Raw genomic sequence first — 17,337 nt, forward strand, 5'->3', positions numbered from 1 at the left:
GCTTAAAAGTAAAATAATTGTCCCTCCTGACTAACGTCAGTCACTCCGATGTAGCAGAGAGTTGTTACAAAACAGGTGTCAACGCAGCACAACAGCACAACATGAGAGTGTATGTCGATGTGTGCATCACACGAAAGAAACAGAAATCACAGGAAAGTAATAAAAGGAAATCGCGACAGTCCGGGAACAGAATTTAAGAGATTGGAAAAAAAACACTCCTGCAACTATGAATGTTCCACACAAACAGGCTGTATCTTCTAAAATACCCATGAAGTCTTGTGAACAAAGTAAAATTCCTCAAAATTAAAAGGACACTCCTCCCTTGGAGATAAAACCAGAACGACCCGTAGTGTGGGTGTGGCACAAGTCACCAACCATAACACAAATAAAAGAAGGAAAATGAAATTAAAAATGGAACGCGTCAGCTCAGTAAATCTCAGTTCAAGGCGTTTGCCGCAGTTCCATTTCATAGCCGTAATCCAAGGCCGCCTTCAAAAAATTCGCAAACAATTCGCGAAATTGAACGCAATCCTTCAGTGTCATATACTGGGCCCACAAATAATCCAGGTAAATCACAGTATCAGTGACGGCCATATCGATAAGGGCATAAATCGTATGCCCTAAGATCCAGACAGTGGCGTTATTTTTCGTCCGCGGGAAAGCTTTGAAGTTAGGCACTATCACACGACGAACAGTCACAAGGTGAGGAGGCGTTCTGTTAATGTGGGCGACCATTCGTTGACACAGCCGCCATACTGTCGACACCGATGCACACTCAAAACGATGTTCCCGTGTGTCCACAGCACCACATCTACCACAGTTGGCAGAGGGAAGGAGATGAATGTCGGCAAGCCGCTGGTTCGTCGCTAAGGTGTTGTTGACGATCTTAAACCAGAGCGCACTCACGTCCGACGGCAACACCGGGTTGTTGATGTTTGCCCACACGTTCACCCATTCCACTGTGGGGTTCCGGAAGACCAGTTTATGACGCGGAGGTTGTCCAGTCAGGGCAACATAGAGTCCGCGGGCGGTCCTGTGTCTGTCGGTAGCCGTAGACAGAGCGTAGCTCCTCGTTAAAAAGTACTCCCGTATGTAGGACATCTTATACGGGATGGCCGCGAGAGAGACGGGCGCCGCTTCAGAGTGTGGGCGGTAGAGCTCCAGGAGTGCCGCGGTGGTTCCTGCCGGGTTGTCGGACTGCAGGGTGGCTGTCCGGTGGACGAGCAGAGCGCCACATTTGCGTGGAACGTCGGTGAAACCGAGGCCGCCCAGCTGCCTGTCGATGACACAGGTCGAAGCCTTGACTTTAAAAATTTCATGCCGCCACAGGAGCCAGTAGACTGCCTGCGAAATCGCCCTCCCGATCGGCTTCGGAACACTAAGCAGTTGGGCGATGTACCACGCGTTCGATAAAATGAATGTGTTAATGACGGCCACACGTTGATGTAAGTTGAGTCGGCGACCTGAGTGGCTGCGACATAGGGTCTTCACAGTGCCAAGAATGCGCCTCCAGTTTAGAACTTGCATTTTTTGTGGGCACGCTACAATGTCGAGTCCTAAAATTTTGTGGGTGCGCACAACACGGAACCAGTCCCGTTCAGCAGACAGTCCCCGACGACCCAGTGGTACCAATACAGTTTTCCGCGTATTCAGAACGGCGCCAGAGGCACGTTCGTACAATGTCAGAACATCGCGAACTCTGTCCAAGTCATGTGCCCGCCCCAGGAAAAGTCCCACGTCGTCAGCATAGGCAGCACATGTGAGAGAGACGTGACAGACCTGGACACCTTCAATGATTCGACCGACTGCGCGCAAAAACGGGTCGAGCGCAATGACAAATAGGAGCATTGATAAAGGACAGCCCTGTCTGACGGATCTTGTAATAGGAATGGGCGGCGACTGCCATCCATTGATGACAATTACGGACGTCGCCGACGTTAAAAGATTCCGGATAGCATCGAGAAAGTGGCCGCCGAACCCCAGTTTTGTCATGACGGACAGAAGATAATCGTGCCCTATACGGTCGAATGCATTGGCAAAGTCGATGGAGAGAATGCCAGCGGACAGGTCATTAATGGCTGCGTACGCGACCACGTCTCGGTATGAAGCCGCAGCGTGAAAAATGCTACGGCGTTGCACACCACACGACTGAAAGGGACTGATTATCTTGTCCATGACCACATTGAGTTTCGTTGCGAGGCATCGTGCCGCCAGTTTATAGTCTGCATTTAAAAGTGTGATAGGGCGTAATGCCTCAACACGGCATGCTGTCGGTGTCTTCGGAATTAATATAATACGCCCTGCAACGAACTTCGAAGGGACAGCAGCACCACGAACAATTTCATTTATCATGATCGTCAATGTCTCACCGAAAATATCCCAATAAGCCAGGTAAAATTCGATGGGAAGGCCATCTGGACCTGGAGACTTCCCTCGACGACACGAACGCAACACGTCTTTCACATCGTCCCGTGACAACATCTCATCCAGTGACTGACGGTCAGATTCGGAGATGACAGTATCCAATTCATCTAACAGAAAGGAACGTGCGACATCATCGGCAGCTGTCCGTCCGAACAATCTCTTAAAGTGGTCGGTGACGTGGGGAACGATCTCATGCTTCGCCGTGAGACGAGCACCAGTGTCCGTGATGAGGGTGGTAATGTCTTTCCTCCGCGCCAACCGTTTCTCGCGTGCCAAGTGGTAAAGCGTTGGCACTTCGTCAATGGTCTCACACTGCGGTCGGCTCCTGATCAGAACACCTTGTGCCTTGTGTAGGTGATGCTGGAGTATCTTGCTTTTAATTCTATTCAAACGTGCACGTAAGTTTTGATCTGGCGCCACGGGCGCATCAAGCGCATCTTGGAGGCACTGCTGATAAAAGGCAATGGTGCGCCTCTCCCAAAATGACGCCTCCCTTGCATACCGCATTGCAACACTGCGCAACTGCGGTTTGGCTAAGTCGACCCACCATTGTAAGACCGAGGCATAGCTTCCCTGTTTTTCAGAACAAAACTGCCACACGTTCTGAATCTCGCAACGTAAACCGGCGTCAGAGAGATGACGGGTATTGAGTTTCCAAACACGGGAAGGTGGCGCCTGCCTATTTGCCAGTAATTGCACGTCACACACAACACCGCAGTGATCGCTAAAAGCGACGGGATGTACCGCAACCCTCTGAAGAAAGGTTTGAAGTGGCCGCGACACATAAATGCGATCAATTCTACTGGCACCGTTCGCATAAAAATGTGTGTATTGCGTCGTGACAGGATGAAAATGACGCCAAACATCGATCAAGTCATTTGTCACAATTAGTTGGGAAAGTTCCGGGCACATGGTAGCCGTGGGAAATTGATCGGCTGCGGCAGTAACACAGTTAAAATCGCCGCCAACTACGACATTGCGGGTCGACGCAAAAAACGGAACCACATCTTGATTAAAAAAAACAGAACGTGCACGTTTATGATCAGTGCCACTCGGCGCGTATATATTAATAAATGTGACATCCTGGATCGTACACGTAAGTAAGCGGCCATTCGGTAAAAATTGAACGTTAGTTGGTTGCAATACAGTTTTATAAAGAACAGCGGTGCCACAAGTACCTTCAACGTTAATGTTATAGATGACATCATAACCAGGGACGTTATTGAAGCGCTTAACAGTAACTTCTTGGAGCAATGCAACGTCATAGCCTCCCAAAGTTAAAAAGTCTATAAAACTTGCTATTTTATGCGCAGCTATGATGCGATTTACATTGAGTGATAAAACTGAGAAGATCTTTAGATGTTGACGAGCGGCGGCCATTTAAAACACAGACACTCAAGTATTAGCAAGAAAAATGAGAAACGGAAGACGCAGATGCAGCGACTTAAGCACACCAATAAAACTGTCAAGAAGCACTGCAACCCATTACGTAACTCGTGGACAAAACTGTGCAGAAAATTACTGTCAGCGTGCAGGAACAGTGTAACATAACGTCGCAGGTAAACGGGGCACGAATTACAGCAGGTCCGCCGAAAGCCGCTAATGGGATCCAGGGTCGTCCTCCTCCTGCTTCCACCAGGGCGTCTCCGTTGGTCGGTCGGTCGGTTGGGCGCGACCACCAGCGGTGTCTGTGTACGTGGCCTCGTCCGCCTGTGTTGTTGCTGTACCGGCGGCCGACGTCGCCGAATGCCTGCGCGTGCGCTGCGGCAGCTGCTCGCTACTTTGCTCGCTTTTGCGCTTCGCAGCATGCGCACCCTGTTCGCGTGCCGTATTTAAGAACACCTTGAGATGTGCAGTTTGTTCCCTTATACGCTCCTGGCGCGCAGAGCTGTCAGAGGCAGGGGGGCACGATGTCTGAACTTCACTCTCACTGCCACTCTCTGATACAGGGGTGCACGGCAAATCATCTGACTGCTGACTCCTAGTACCCTTATTTTTATTTTTCTTTGTACGCCCTTTCCTCGGTGCCAGGGGAACCTCTTCAGGCGGCGGAGGCGGTGGTAAGGAGGTGTCCATCTCTTCCGAAATAGCAACTGGTGTATGATCCGAAACATCTGGGACCTCCTTAGCAACTGCATCCGATTCTACCACAGCCGAGGACAAAATGGGAGCGTCCTCCATTCGATCCTGTGGTGCGTCTGCAGTAACATTCACCTCACTTGGTACATCCTCAGCACGAATAGGGTCGGCAGGGCGGGGTTGTGATACAGTGCCCGCTACTATTTCACTCAGTAGTGGCACAAAGTGGCCACCAGTAGCCGCAGCGTCACTACGCGGGAGCTGCACGGGTCGTCTACGGGGACAATCAACACGTAAATGCTCAGTGGAATGACAAATTGAGCATGTGGGTGGCTGGCCGATATAAGTCACTTGAGCCCTACAGCCCGCAATCATTACGTAGGATGGAATGTGTTTCTTCAAGTCAATGCGGACACTACGTACTCCACTATTAACCTGGTACCGGTACGCACTAGACCACTTTTCGTTAACTACCGACAACACAACGCCGTACTGAGTGAGAGCACGTGCAATCAAATCATTGCCGCATTCAGGGGGCACATTAAATACTCGAACCGTTCTAACACCATAACCCGAGGGCACAATCTGCACATCACTGACTGTGCCATCGACATGCCTAAATTTACGCACTCCGCCAAATTTTTCAACAAATTTTTCACAGATGTCGCCGGAAAAGAACTTCAAAAATAGCGAATATTGCGCGAAATCCAACTGAAAAGTGTCCACTAGATCTTCCGGGATTTTCAAATCTTCGAATATAAATTCGTGGATTTCAAAAGCGGTGGGCCGCAAAGCATTTCGATCGAACACAAACTGCGCAGTGTTTGCCCTAGTAACTGTCGACATGGTACTCACGTTGAAGAAACTTGAACACGTGGACCTCGAAACACTCGCTGAGCGCCGCCCCGCGATGTAAACAAAGCCGCAACCGCTCCGCTGCTCCGCGCGATGTGCGCGGATACGCTGTCCGAATGCGTCTGGATGTGCTCCCCTAGCCTGCCTCGAAATGCGCCTGCCGGGTACGATCACCTTCGGCCGCTGCCGACAGGCGGGAAGCCGACACAGCGCGGAGGCGGGGCGCTCGCTTGTGCGGTGGTGGTGTAATGGTCAGCATAGTTGCCTTCCAAGCGCCAGCCCTTAGTGTGTCTCGACTTGTCTCGACTTTGCTCAGCTGACGCGAGAGCTGACGCTCTCAAATCGGCCTATATCAAAACGACAAGCACGAGAAACGACTGAGAGAGGCAAGGAGAGGCGAGGCGATGGACACACAGCACGCCCCCTTCATTTCACGGTGGCGTTTCCCTGACCGAATCAGTCAAAGGAGAAACAAAAATAGGAAGTAAAACTGCCAATAGTGCCCTGTGTTCCCATGCGCTCACCCGCCCAAGTACTGACCAGGGCCAAAGTTGTTACGCATCGGCAATCGGACATTTTCTTTCATTTTCTCTTTATCGGTTGAGAACCAGTGTATTCAAGATATTATGGCCATTGCCGAGTGAATGCTGTAGTGCTTCCCGACGAGTCGGGTTCGGATCCTCTGTCAACTTCCACGCAGGGTGATGATCTTTTGGTCATCACACTCGCCAGCTGAAATCGGCGCTGCCTTTTCGCAGTAGTAAAAGAGTAGTGGCCCGTGGGGGGATCGAACCCACGACCTTCGCGTTATTAGCACGACGCTCTAACCAACTGAGCTAACGGGCCTCGGCAGACGCAGTTGCTCAGCCCTACGCTGGAAACGGGTGGCATGAAGCCATACACCATTTCTATGGGCGTCGTGTGTCTGCCTCCCTAGTCTATATTCTGCTGACGGTCACGAAACAGTAGCTATATTGCGAGCAGGACGGGAAACGGCCGCTCGGACAGCTCAAACTTGTCACGATTCGTGTGGAAAAAATTCCGTTCCGGTACCGGGAATCGAACCCGGGCCTCCTGGGTGAAAGCCAGGTATCCTAGCCACTAGACCACACCGGATGTGGCCGTTTCATTCGACCGTTCGTACGGTCGCTTGTCGCATTTCGTGTCGAGGGCCGCGTCGGCGCCCCTCTCTCTTTGCGAGCATCTTTACACATACTGACTGGCAAGGCGCGCACCTCAAACGTCGCAGAGCAGTGCTTTTGGCTTCGTGCTCTGCTGGGAGAAGAGGAAAAGGGAAGCAGTAAGTAGCAATAACAGGAAGTAAACATTCTCCCGCTGAAGCGTTGAAACGTTGTGGATAACAAACAAGAAATACGTTGGCGCCCTAGCAACAGCACCAGCATCAGTCACAGAAAATTAAATGCCCCGGGTGAGGATCGAACTCACGACCTTAAGATTATGAGACTTACGCGCTGCCTACTGCGCTACCGAGGCACGGGTGAACTGCTTGTCCTGGAAACTGCCTAAATACCGTACCCAATATTAGACGTAGAGACACTGTACTTCCTGGATAACGTGTTCTGTTGCTACACGTGCACTGCCGGCCCAGTTGATTGCGGTGTTGCTGCAGCTGTTGCAACGATAGGCAGCACTCCTTGTCGTTAAAGTTCAGTGCCTCGGAGGCACCGGGACACAGCAACTTGTGAGGCCAGGCCGACGCTAGTCTGTAGAACATGATGCGAGCGTCCTAGTGGGGACCCGCGAGTGCTGCGTTCTCGGTTCTTCTCAAGGGAATCCAGCTATACATTCTTGTGGATCGTGCATCTCAAGCGCGCAAGCCACGCGGCAGCATTATCGCGGGAAAAGCAAAATGATACATCGGCCGGGAATCGAACCCGGGCCGCCCGCGTGGCAGGCGAGCATTCTACCACTGAACCACCGATGCTCGGGCCAGCGGTAACTTCACGCTGCTTCCCGAGCAGATGTCTCAAGGGAAAGTGGGACTGCCGTCAAGCGCCGTAGCATTCTGTGGAGAAGGTGCTGCAGACGCTGAATCCTGCACTGCACTGCTTAAAAATGCCGCCAGAACGCGGTCCTCTGCGTACTCTTGCGTCGCCGGCGCCGACTCTTGCCAAAGGATGCGAAATGTGCGCGGATACGCTGTCCGAATGCGTCTGGATGTGCTCCCCTAGCCTGCCTCGAAATGCGCCTGCCGGGTACGATCACCTTCGGCCGCTGCCGACAGGCGGGAAGCCGACACAGCGCGGAGGCGGGGCGCTCGCTTGTGCGGTGGTGGTGTAATGGTCAGCATAGTTGCCTTCCAAGCGCCAGCCCTTAGTGTGTCTCGACTTGTCTCGACTTTGCTCAGCTGACGCGAGAGCTGACGCTCTCAAATCGGCCTATATCAAAACGACAAGCACGAGAAACGACTGAGAGAGGCAAGGAGAGGCGAGGCGATGGACACACAGCACGCCCCCTTCATTTCACGGTGGCGTTTCCCTGACCGAATCAGTCAAAGGAGAAACAAAAATAGGAAGTAAAACTGCCAATAGTGCCCTGTGTTCCCATGCGCTCACCCGCCCAAGTACTGACCAGGGCCAAAGTTGTTACGCATCGGCAATCGGACATTTTCTTTCATTTTCTCTTTATCGGTTGAGAACCAGTGTATTCAAGATATTATGGCCATTGCCGAGTGAATGCTGTAGTGCTTCCCGACGAGTCGGGTTCGGATCCTCTGTCAACTTCCACGCAGGGTGATGATCTTTTGGTCATCACACTCGCCAGCTGAAATCGGCGCTGCCTTTTCGCAGTAGTAAAAGAGTAGTGGCCCGTGGGGGGATCGAACCCACGACCTTCGCGTTATTAGCACGACGCTCTAACCAACTGAGCTAACGGGCCTCGGCAGACGCAGTTGCTCAGCCCTACGCTGGAAACGGGTGGCATGAAGCCATACACCATTTCTATGGGCGTCGTGTGTCTGCCTCCCTAGTCTATATTCTGCTGACGGTCACGAAACAGTAGCTATATTGCGAGCAGGACGGGAAACGGCCGCTCGGACAGCTCAAACTTGTCACGATTCGTGTGGAAAAAATTCCGTTCCGGTACCGGGAATCGAACCCGGGCCTCCTGGGTGAAAGCCAGGTATCCTAGCCACTAGACCACACCGGATGTGGCCGTTTCATTCGACCGTTCGTACGGTCGCTTGTCGCATTTCGTGTCGAGGGCCGCGTCGGCGCCCCTCTCTCTTTGCGAGCATCTTTACACATACTGACTGGCAAGGCGCGCACCTCAAACGTCGCAGAGCAGTGCTTTTGGCTTCGTGCTCTGCTGGGAGAAGAGGAAAAGGGAAGCAGTAAGTAGCAATAACAGGAAGTAAACATTCTCCCGCTGAAGCGTTGAAACGTTGTGGATAACAAACAAGAAATACGTTGGCGCCCTAGCAACAGCACCAGCATCAGTCACAGAAAATTAAATGCCCCGGGTGAGGATCGAACTCACGACCTTAAGATTATGAGACTTACGCGCTGCCTACTGCGCTACCGAGGCACGGGTGAACTGCTTGTCCTGGAAACTGCCTAAATACCGTACCCAATATTAGACGTAGAGACACTGTACTTCCTGGATAACGTGTTCTGTTGCTACACGTGCACTGCCGGCCCAGTTGATTGCGGTGTTGCTGCAGCTGTTGCAACGATAGGCAGCACTCCTTGTCGTTAAAGTTCAGTGCCTCGGAGGCACCGGGACACAGCAACTTGTGAGGCCAGGCCGACGCTAGTCTGTAGAACATGATGCGAGCGTCCTAGTGGGGACCCGCGAGTGCTGCGTTCTCGGTTCTTCTCAAGGGAATCCAGCTATACATTCTTGTGGATCGTGCATCTCAAGCGCGCAAGCCACGCGGCAGCATTATCGCGGGAAAAGCAAAATGATACATCGGCCGGGAATCGAACCCGGGCCGCCCGCGTGGCAGGCGAGCATTCTACCACTGAACCACCGATGCTCGGGCCAGCGGTAACTTCACGCTGCTTCCCGAGCAGATGTCTCAAGGGAAAGTGGGACTGCCGTCAAGCGCCGTAGCATTCTGTGGAGAAGGTGCTGCAGACGCTGAATCCTGCACTGCACTGCTTAAAAATGCCGCCAGAACGCGGTCCTCTGCGTACTCTTGCGTCGCCGGCGCCGACTCTTGCCAAAGGATGCGAAATGTGCGCGGATACGCTGTCCGAATGCGTCTGGATGTGCTCCCCTAGCCTGCCTCGAAATGCGCCTGCCGGGTACGATCACCTTCGGCCGCTGCCGACAGGCGGGAAGCCGACACAGCGCGGAGGCGGGGCGCTCGCTTGTGCGGTGGTGGTGTAATGGTCAGCATAGTTGCCTTCCAAGCGCCAGCCCTTAGTGTGTCTCGACTTGTCTCGACTTTGCTCAGCTGACGCGAGAGCTGACGCTCTCAAATCGGCCTATATCAAAACGACAAGCACGAGAAACGACTGAGAGAGGCAAGGAGAGGCGAGGCGATGGACACACAGCACGCCCCCTTCATTTCACGGTGGCGTTTCCCTGACCGAATCAGTCAAAGGAGAAACAAAAATAGGAAGTAAAACTGCCAATAGTGCCCTGTGTTCCCATGCGCTCACCCGCCCAAGTACTGACCAGGGCCAAAGTTGTTACGCATCGGCAATCGGACATTTTCTTTCATTTTCTCTTTATCGGTTGAGAACCAGTGTATTCAAGATATTATGGCCATTGCCGAGTGAATGCTGTAGTGCTTCCCGACGAGTCGGGTTCGGATCCTCTGTCAACTTCCACGCAGGGTGATGATCTTTTGGTCATCACACTCGCCAGCTGAAATCGGCGCTGCCTTTTCGCAGTAGTAAAAGAGTAGTGGCCCGTGGGGGGATCGAACCCACGACCTTCGCGTTATTAGCACGACGCTCTAACCAACTGAGCTAACGGGCCTCGGCAGACGCAGTTGCTCAGCCCTACGCTGGAAACGGGTGGCATGAAGCCATACACCATTTCTATGGGCGTCGTGTGTCTGCCTCCCTAGTCTATATTCTGCTGACGGTCACGAAACAGTAGCTATATTGCGAGCAGGACGGGAAACGGCCGCTCGGACAGCTCAAACTTGTCACGATTCGTGTGGAAAAAATTCCGTTCCGGTACCGGGAATCGAACCCGGGCCTCCTGGGTGAAAGCCAGGTATCCTAGCCACTAGACCACACCGGATGTGGCCGTTTCATTCGACCGTTCGTACGGTCGCTTGTCGCATTTCGTGTCGAGGGCCGCGTCGGCGCCCCTCTCTCTTTGCGAGCATCTTTACACATACTGACTGGCAAGGCGCGCACCTCAAACGTCGCAGAGCAGTGCTTTTGGCTTCGTGCTCTGCTGGGAGAAGAGGAAAAGGGAAGCAGTAAGTAGCAATAACAGGAAGTAAACATTCTCCCGCTGAAGCGTTGAAACGTTGTGGATAACAAACAAGAAATACGTTGGCGCCCTAGCAACAGCACCAGCATCAGTCACAGAAAATTAAATGCCCCGGGTGAGGATCGAACTCACGACCTTAAGATTATGAGACTTACGCGCTGCCTACTGCGCTACCGAGGCACGGGTGAACTGCTTGTCCTGGAAACTGCCTAAATACCGTACCCAATATTAGACGTAGAGACACTGTACTTCCTGGATAACGTGTTCTGTTGCTACACGTGCACTGCCGGCCCAGTTGATTGCGGTGTTGCTGCAGCTGTTGCAACGATAGGCAGCACTCCTTGTCGTTAAAGTTCAGTGCCTCGGAGGCACCGGGACACAGCAACTTGTGAGGCCAGGCCGACGCTAGTCTGTAGAACATGATGCGAGCGTCCTAGTGGGGACCCGCGAGTGCTGCGTTCTCGGTTCTTCTCAAGGGAATCCAGCTATACATTCTTGTGGATCGTGCATCTCAAGCGCGCAAGCCACGCGGCAGCATTATCGCGGGAAAAGCAAAATGATACATCGGCCGGGAATCGAACCCGGGCCGCCCGCGTGGCAGGCGAGCATTCTACCACTGAACCACCGATGCTCGGGCCAGCGGTAACTTCACGCTGCTTCCCGAGCAGATGTCTCAAGGGAAAGTGGGACTGCCGTCAAGCGCCGTAGCATTCTGTGGAGAAGGTGCTGCAGACGCTGAATCCTGCACTGCACTGCTTAAAAATGCCGCCAGAACGCGGTCCTCTGCGTACTCTTGCGTCGCCGGCGCCGACTCTTGCCAAAGGATGCGAAATGTGCGCGGATACGCTGTCCGAATGCGTCTGGATGTGCTCCCCTAGCCTGCCTCGAAATGCGCCTGCCGGGTACGATCACCTTCGGCCGCTGCCGACAGGCGGGAAGCCGACACAGCGCGGAGGCGGGGCGCTCGCTTGTGCGGTGGTGGTGTAATGGTCAGCATAGTTGCCTTCCAAGCGCCAGCCCTTAGTGTGTCTCGACTTGTCTCGACTTTGCTCAGCTGACGCGAGAGCTGACGCTCTCAAATCGGCCTATATCAAAACGACAAGCACGAGAAACGACTGAGAGAGGCAAGGAGAGGCGAGGCGATGGACACACAGCACGCCCCCTTCATTTCACGGTGGCGTTTCCCTGACCGAATCAGTCAAAGGAGAAACAAAAATAGGAAGTAAAACTGCCAATAGTGCCCTGTGTTCCCATGCGCTCACCCGCCCAAGTACTGACCAGGGCCAAAGTTGTTACGCATCGGCAATCGGACATTTTCTTTCATTTTCTCTTTATCGGTTGAGAACCAGTGTATTCAAGATATTATGGCCATTGCCGAGTGAATGCTGTAGTGCTTCCCGACGAGTCGGGTTCGGATCCTCTGTCAACTTCCACGCAGGGTGATGATCTTTTGGTCATCACACTCGCCAGCTGAAATCGGCGCTGCCTTTTCGCAGTAGTAAAAGAGTAGTGGCCCGTGGGGGGATCGAACCCACGACCTTCGCGTTATTAGCACGACGCTCTAACCAACTGAGCTAACGGGCCTCGGCAGACGCAGTTGCTCAGCCCTACGCTGGAAACGGGTGGCATGAAGCCATACACCATTTCTATGGGCGTCGTGTGTCTGCCTCCCTAGTCTATATTCTGCTGACGGTCACGAAACAGTAGCTATATTGCGAGCAGGACGGGAAACGGCCGCTCGGACAGCTCAAACTTGTCACGATTCGTGTGGAAAAAATTCCGTTCCGGTACCGGGAATCGAACCCGGGCCTCCTGGGTGAAAGCCAGGTATCCTAGCCACTAGACCACACCGGATGTGGCCGTTTCATTCGACCGTTCGTACGGTCGCTTGTCGCATTTCGTGTCGAGGGCCGCGTCGGCGCCCCTCTCTCTTTGCGAGCATCTTTACACATACTGACTGGCAAGGCGCGCACCTCAAACGTCGCAGAGCAGTGCTTTTGGCTTCGTGCTCTGCTGGGAGAAGAGGAAAAGGGAAGCAGTAAGTAGCAATAACAGGAAGTAAACATTCTCCCGCTGAAGCGTTGAAACGTTGTGGATAACAAACAAGAAATACGTTGGCGCCCTAGCAACAGCACCAGCATCAGTCACAGAAAATTAAATGCCCCGGGTGAGGATCGAACTCACGACCTTAAGATTATGAGACTTACGCGCTGCCTACTGCGCTACCGAGGCACGGGTGAACTGCTTGTCCTGGAAACTGCCTAAATACCGTACCCAATATTAGACGTAGAGACACTGTACTTCCTGGATAACGTGTTCTGTTGCTACACGTGCACTGCCGGCCCAGTTGATTGCGGTGTTGCTGCAGCTGTTGCAACGATAGGCAGCACTCCTTGTCGTTAAAGTTCAGTGCCTCGGAGGCACCGGGACACAGCAACTTGTGAGGCCAGGCCGACGCTAGTCTGTAGAACATGATGCGAGCGTCCTAGTGGGGACCCGCGAGTGCTGCGTTCTCGGTTCTTCTCAAGGGAATCCAGCTATACATTCTTGTGGATCGTGCATCTCAAGCGCGCAAGCCACGCGGCAGCATTATCGCGGGAAAAGCAAAATGATACATCGGCCGGGAATCGAACCCGGGCCGCCCGCGTGGCAGGCGAGCATTCTACCACTGAACCACCGATGCTCGGGCCAGCGGTAACTTCACGCTGCTTCCCGAGCAGATGTCTCAAGGGAAAGTGGGACTGCCGTCAAGCGCCGTAGCATTCTGTGGAGAAGGTGCTGCAGACGCTGAATCCTGCACTGCACTGCTTAAAAATGCCGCCAGAACGCGGTCCTCTGCGTACTCTTGCGTCGCCGGCGCCGACTCTTGCCAAAGGATGCGAAATGTGCGCGGATACGCTGTCCGAATGCGTCTGGATGTGCTCCCCTAGCCTGCCTCGAAATGCGCCTGCCGGGTACGATCACCTTCGGCCGCTGCCGACAGGCGGGAAGCCGACACAGCGCGGAGGCGGGGCGCTCGCTTGTGCGGTGGTGGTGTAATGGTCAGCATAGTTGCCTTCCAAGCGCCAGCCCTTAGTGTGTCTCGACTTGTCTCGACTTTGCTCAGCTGACGCGAGAGCTGACGCTCTCAAATCGGCCTATATCAAAACGACAAGCACGAGAAACGACTGAGAGAGGCAAGGAGAGGCGAGGCGATGGACACACAGCACGCCCCCTTCATTTCACGGTGGCGTTTCCCTGACCGAATCAGTCAAAGGAGAAACAAAAATAGGAAGTAAAACTGCCAATAGTGCCCTGTGTTCCCATGCGCTCACCCGCCCAAGTACTGACCAGGGCCAAAGTTGTTACGCATCGGCAATCGGACATTTTCTTTCATTTTCTCTTTATCGGTTGAGAACCAGTGTATTCAAGATATTATGGCCATTGCCGAGTGAATGCTGTAGTGCTTCCCGACGAGTCGGGTTCGGATCCTCTGTCAACTTCCACGCAGGGTGATGATCTTTTGGTCATCACACTCGCCAGCTGAAATCGGCGCTGCCTTTTCGCAGTAGTAAAAGAGTAGTGGCCCGTGGGGGGATCGAACCCACGACCTTCGCGTTATTAGCACGACGCTCTAACCAACTGAGCTAACGGGCCTCGGCAGACGCAGTTGCTCAGCCCTACGCTGGAAACGGGTGGCATGAAGCCATACACCATTTCTATGGGCGTCGTGTGTCTGCCTCCCTAGTCTATATTCTGCTGACGGTCACGAAACAGTAGCTATATTGCGAGCAGGACGGGAAACGGCCGCTCGGACAGCTCAAACTTGTCACGATTCGTGTGGAAAAAATTCCGTTCCGGTACCGGGAATCGAACCCGGGCCTCCTGGGTGAAAGCCAGGTATCCTAGCCACTAGACCACACCGGATGTGGCCGTTTCATTCGACCGTTCGTACGGTCGCTTGTCGCATTTCGTGTCGAGGGCCGCGTCGGCGCCCCTCTCTCTTTGCGAGCATCTTTACACATACTGACTGGCAAGGCGCGCACCTCAAACGTCGCAGAGCAGTGCTTTTGGCTTCGTGCTCTGCTGGGAGAAGAGGAAAAGGGAAGCAGTAAGTAGCAATAACAGGAAGTAAACATTCTCCCGCTGAAGCGTTGAAACGTTGTGGATAACAAACAAGAAATACGTTGGCGCCCTAGCAACAGCACCAGCATCAGTCACAGAAAATTAAATGCCCCGGGTGAGGATCGAACTCACGACCTTAAGATTATGAGACTTACGCGCTGCCTACTGCGCTACCGAGGCACGGGTGAACTGCTTGTCCTGGAAACTGCCTAAATACCGTACCCAATATTAGACGTAGAGACACTGTACTTCCTGGATAACGTGTTCTGTTGCTACACGTGCACTGCCGGCCCAGTTGATTGCGGTGTTGCTGCAGCTGTTGCAACGATAGGCAGCACTCCTTGTCGTTAAAGTTCAGTGCCTCGGAGGCACCGGGACACAGCAACTTGTGAGGCCAGGCCGACGCTAGTCTGTAGAACATGATGCGAGCGTCCTAGTGGGGACCCGCGAGTGCTGCGTTCTCGGTTCTTCTCAAGGGAATCCAGCTATACATTCTTGTGGATCGTGCATCTCAAGCGCGCAAGCCACGCGGCAGCATTATCGCGGGAAAAGCAAAATGATACATCGGCCGGGAATCGAACCCGGGCCGCCCGCGTGGCAGGCGAGCATTCTACCACTGAACCACCGATGCTCGGGCCAGCGGTAACTTCACGCTGCTTCCCGAGCAGATGTCTCAAGGGAAAGTGGGACTGCCGTCAAGCGCCGTAGCATTCTGTGGAGAAGGTGCTGCAGACGCTGAATCCTGCACTGCACTGCTTAAAAATGCCGCCAGAACGCGGTCCTCTGCGTACTCTTGCGTCGCCGGCGCCGACTCTTGCCAAAGGATGCGAAATGTGCGCGGATACGCTGTCCGAATGCGTCTGGATGTGCTCCCCTAGCCTGCCTCGAAATGCGCCTGCCGGGTACGATCACCTTCGGCCGCTGCCGACAGGCGGGAAGCCGACACAGCGCGGAGGCGGGGCGCTCGCTTGTGCGGTGGTGGTGTAATGGTCAGCATAGTTGCCTTCCAAGCGCCAGCCCTTAGTGTGTCTCGACTTGTCTCGACTTTGCTCAGCTGACGCGAGAGCTGACGCTCTCAAATCGGCCTATATCAAAACGACAAGCACGAGAAACGACTGAGAGAGGCAAGGAGAGGCGAGGCGATGGACACACAGCACGCCCCCTTCATTTCACGGTGGCGTTTCCCTGACCGAATCAGTCAAAGGAGAAACAAAAATAGGAAGTAAAACTGCCAATAGTGCCCTGTGTTCCCATGCGCTCACCCGCCCAAGTACTGACCAGGGCCAAAGTTGTTACGCATCGGCAATCGGACATTTTCTTTCATTTTCTCTTTATCGGTTGAGAACCAGTGTATTCAAGATATTATGGCCATTGCCGAGTGAATGCTGTTGTGCTTCCCGACGAGTCGGGTTCGGATCCTCTGTCAACTTCCACGCAGGGTGATGATCTTTTGGTCATCACACTCGCCAGCTGAAATCGGCGCTGCCTTTTCGCAGTAGTAAAAGAGTAGTGGCCCGTGGGGGGATCGAACCCACGACCTTCGCGTTATTAGCACGACGCCCTAACCAACTGGGCTAACGGGCCTCGGCAGACGCAGTTGCTCAGCCCTACGCTGGAAACGGGTGGCATGAAGCCATACACCATTTCTATGGGCGTCGTGTGTCTGCTTCCCTAGTCTATATTCTGCTGACGGTCACGAAACAGTAGCTATATTGCGAGCAGGACGGGAAACGGCCGCTCGGACAGCTCAAACTTGTCACGATTCGTGTGGAAAAAATTCCGTTCCGGTACCGGGAATCGAACCCGGGCCTCCTGGGTGAAAGCCAGGTATCCTAGCCACTAGACCACACCGGATGTGGCCGTTTCATTCGACCGTTCGTACGGTCGCTTGTCGCATTTCGTGTCGAGGGCCGCGTCGGCGCCCCTCTCTCTTTGCGAGCATCTTTACACATACTGACTGGCAAGGCGCGCACCTCAAACGTCGCAGAGCAGTGCTTTTGGCTTCGTGCTCTGCTGGGAGAAGAGGAAAAGGGAAGCAGTAAGTAGCAATAACAGGAAGTAAACATTCTCCCGCTGAAGCGTTGAAACGTTGTGGATAACAAACAAGAAATACGTTGGCGCCCTAGCAACAGCACCAGCATCAGTCACAGAAAATTAAATGCCCCGGGTGAGGATCGAACTCACGACCTTAAGATTATGAGACTTACGCGCTGCCTACTGCGCTACCGAGGCACGGGTGAACTGCTTGTCCTGGAAACTGCCTAAATACCGTACCCAATATTAGACGTAGAGACACTGTACTTCCTGGATAACGTGTTCTGTTGCTACACGTGCACTGCCGGCCCAGTTGATTGCGGTGTTGCTGCAGCTGTTGCAACGATAGGCAGCACTCCTTGTCGTTAAAGTTCAGTGCCTCGGAGGCACCGGGACACAGCAACTTGTGAGGCCAGGCCGACG

The 17,337-nt window shown here is 53.6% G+C and overlaps 23 non-coding genes across 23 annotated transcripts; all 23 read right to left on the reverse strand.

Moving 5' to 3' along the window:
• Positions 1 to 6,130: 6,130 nt before the first annotated feature.
• Trnai-aau (transfer RNA isoleucine (anticodon AAU)) lies at positions 6,131 to 6,204 on the reverse strand. The gene has a single exon. It is a non-coding gene; the product is annotated as a tRNA-Ile (tRNA).
• Positions 6,205 to 6,402: 198 nt separating this feature from the next.
• On the reverse strand, positions 6,403 to 6,474 carry Trnae-uuc (transfer RNA glutamic acid (anticodon UUC)). Its single transcript has one exon. It is a non-coding gene; the product is annotated as a tRNA-Glu (tRNA).
• Positions 6,475 to 6,779: 305 nt separating this feature from the next.
• On the reverse strand, positions 6,780 to 6,852 carry Trnam-cau (transfer RNA methionine (anticodon CAU)). Its single transcript has one exon. It is a non-coding gene; the product is annotated as a tRNA-Met (tRNA).
• A 380-nt stretch (positions 6,853 to 7,232) lies between these two features.
• Trnag-gcc (transfer RNA glycine (anticodon GCC)) lies at positions 7,233 to 7,303 on the reverse strand. Its single transcript has one exon. It is a non-coding gene; the product is annotated as a tRNA-Gly (tRNA).
• An 879-nt stretch (positions 7,304 to 8,182) lies between these two features.
• Positions 8,183 to 8,256, reverse strand: Trnai-aau (transfer RNA isoleucine (anticodon AAU)). The gene has a single exon. It is a non-coding gene; the product is annotated as a tRNA-Ile (tRNA).
• A 198-nt stretch (positions 8,257 to 8,454) lies between these two features.
• Positions 8,455 to 8,526, reverse strand: Trnae-uuc (transfer RNA glutamic acid (anticodon UUC)). Its single transcript has one exon. It is a non-coding gene; the product is annotated as a tRNA-Glu (tRNA).
• Positions 8,527 to 8,831: 305 nt separating this feature from the next.
• Trnam-cau (transfer RNA methionine (anticodon CAU)) lies at positions 8,832 to 8,904 on the reverse strand. The gene has a single exon. It is a non-coding gene; the product is annotated as a tRNA-Met (tRNA).
• A 380-nt stretch (positions 8,905 to 9,284) lies between these two features.
• On the reverse strand, positions 9,285 to 9,355 carry Trnag-gcc (transfer RNA glycine (anticodon GCC)). The gene has a single exon. It is a non-coding gene; the product is annotated as a tRNA-Gly (tRNA).
• Positions 9,356 to 10,234: 879 nt separating this feature from the next.
• Trnai-aau (transfer RNA isoleucine (anticodon AAU)) lies at positions 10,235 to 10,308 on the reverse strand. The gene has a single exon. It is a non-coding gene; the product is annotated as a tRNA-Ile (tRNA).
• Positions 10,309 to 10,506: 198 nt separating this feature from the next.
• On the reverse strand, positions 10,507 to 10,578 carry Trnae-uuc (transfer RNA glutamic acid (anticodon UUC)). Its single transcript has one exon. It is a non-coding gene; the product is annotated as a tRNA-Glu (tRNA).
• A 305-nt stretch (positions 10,579 to 10,883) lies between these two features.
• On the reverse strand, positions 10,884 to 10,956 carry Trnam-cau (transfer RNA methionine (anticodon CAU)). Its single transcript has one exon. It is a non-coding gene; the product is annotated as a tRNA-Met (tRNA).
• Positions 10,957 to 11,336: 380 nt separating this feature from the next.
• Positions 11,337 to 11,407, reverse strand: Trnag-gcc (transfer RNA glycine (anticodon GCC)). The gene has a single exon. It is a non-coding gene; the product is annotated as a tRNA-Gly (tRNA).
• Positions 11,408 to 12,286: 879 nt separating this feature from the next.
• Positions 12,287 to 12,360, reverse strand: Trnai-aau (transfer RNA isoleucine (anticodon AAU)). Its single transcript has one exon. It is a non-coding gene; the product is annotated as a tRNA-Ile (tRNA).
• Positions 12,361 to 12,558: 198 nt separating this feature from the next.
• On the reverse strand, positions 12,559 to 12,630 carry Trnae-uuc (transfer RNA glutamic acid (anticodon UUC)). The gene has a single exon. It is a non-coding gene; the product is annotated as a tRNA-Glu (tRNA).
• Positions 12,631 to 12,935: 305 nt separating this feature from the next.
• Trnam-cau (transfer RNA methionine (anticodon CAU)) lies at positions 12,936 to 13,008 on the reverse strand. Its single transcript has one exon. It is a non-coding gene; the product is annotated as a tRNA-Met (tRNA).
• A 380-nt stretch (positions 13,009 to 13,388) lies between these two features.
• Trnag-gcc (transfer RNA glycine (anticodon GCC)) lies at positions 13,389 to 13,459 on the reverse strand. The gene has a single exon. It is a non-coding gene; the product is annotated as a tRNA-Gly (tRNA).
• An 879-nt stretch (positions 13,460 to 14,338) lies between these two features.
• On the reverse strand, positions 14,339 to 14,412 carry Trnai-aau (transfer RNA isoleucine (anticodon AAU)). Its single transcript has one exon. It is a non-coding gene; the product is annotated as a tRNA-Ile (tRNA).
• Positions 14,413 to 14,610: 198 nt separating this feature from the next.
• Positions 14,611 to 14,682, reverse strand: Trnae-uuc (transfer RNA glutamic acid (anticodon UUC)). The gene has a single exon. It is a non-coding gene; the product is annotated as a tRNA-Glu (tRNA).
• Positions 14,683 to 14,987: 305 nt separating this feature from the next.
• Positions 14,988 to 15,060, reverse strand: Trnam-cau (transfer RNA methionine (anticodon CAU)). The gene has a single exon. It is a non-coding gene; the product is annotated as a tRNA-Met (tRNA).
• A 380-nt stretch (positions 15,061 to 15,440) lies between these two features.
• Trnag-gcc (transfer RNA glycine (anticodon GCC)) lies at positions 15,441 to 15,511 on the reverse strand. The gene has a single exon. It is a non-coding gene; the product is annotated as a tRNA-Gly (tRNA).
• Positions 15,512 to 16,390: 879 nt separating this feature from the next.
• On the reverse strand, positions 16,391 to 16,464 carry Trnai-aau (transfer RNA isoleucine (anticodon AAU)). The gene has a single exon. It is a non-coding gene; the product is annotated as a tRNA-Ile (tRNA).
• Positions 16,465 to 16,662: 198 nt separating this feature from the next.
• Positions 16,663 to 16,734, reverse strand: Trnae-uuc (transfer RNA glutamic acid (anticodon UUC)). The gene has a single exon. It is a non-coding gene; the product is annotated as a tRNA-Glu (tRNA).
• Positions 16,735 to 17,039: 305 nt separating this feature from the next.
• Positions 17,040 to 17,112, reverse strand: Trnam-cau (transfer RNA methionine (anticodon CAU)). The gene has a single exon. It is a non-coding gene; the product is annotated as a tRNA-Met (tRNA).
• Between the last annotated feature and the right edge of the window lie 225 nt (positions 17,113 to 17,337).

The sequence above is a fragment of the Schistocerca serialis genome, chromosome 2 (genome assembly GCF_023864345.2).
Source record: "Schistocerca serialis cubense isolate TAMUIC-IGC-003099 chromosome 2, iqSchSeri2.2, whole genome shotgun sequence".
Classification (NCBI taxonomy): Eukaryota; Metazoa; Arthropoda; class Insecta; order Orthoptera; family Acrididae; genus Schistocerca; species Schistocerca serialis.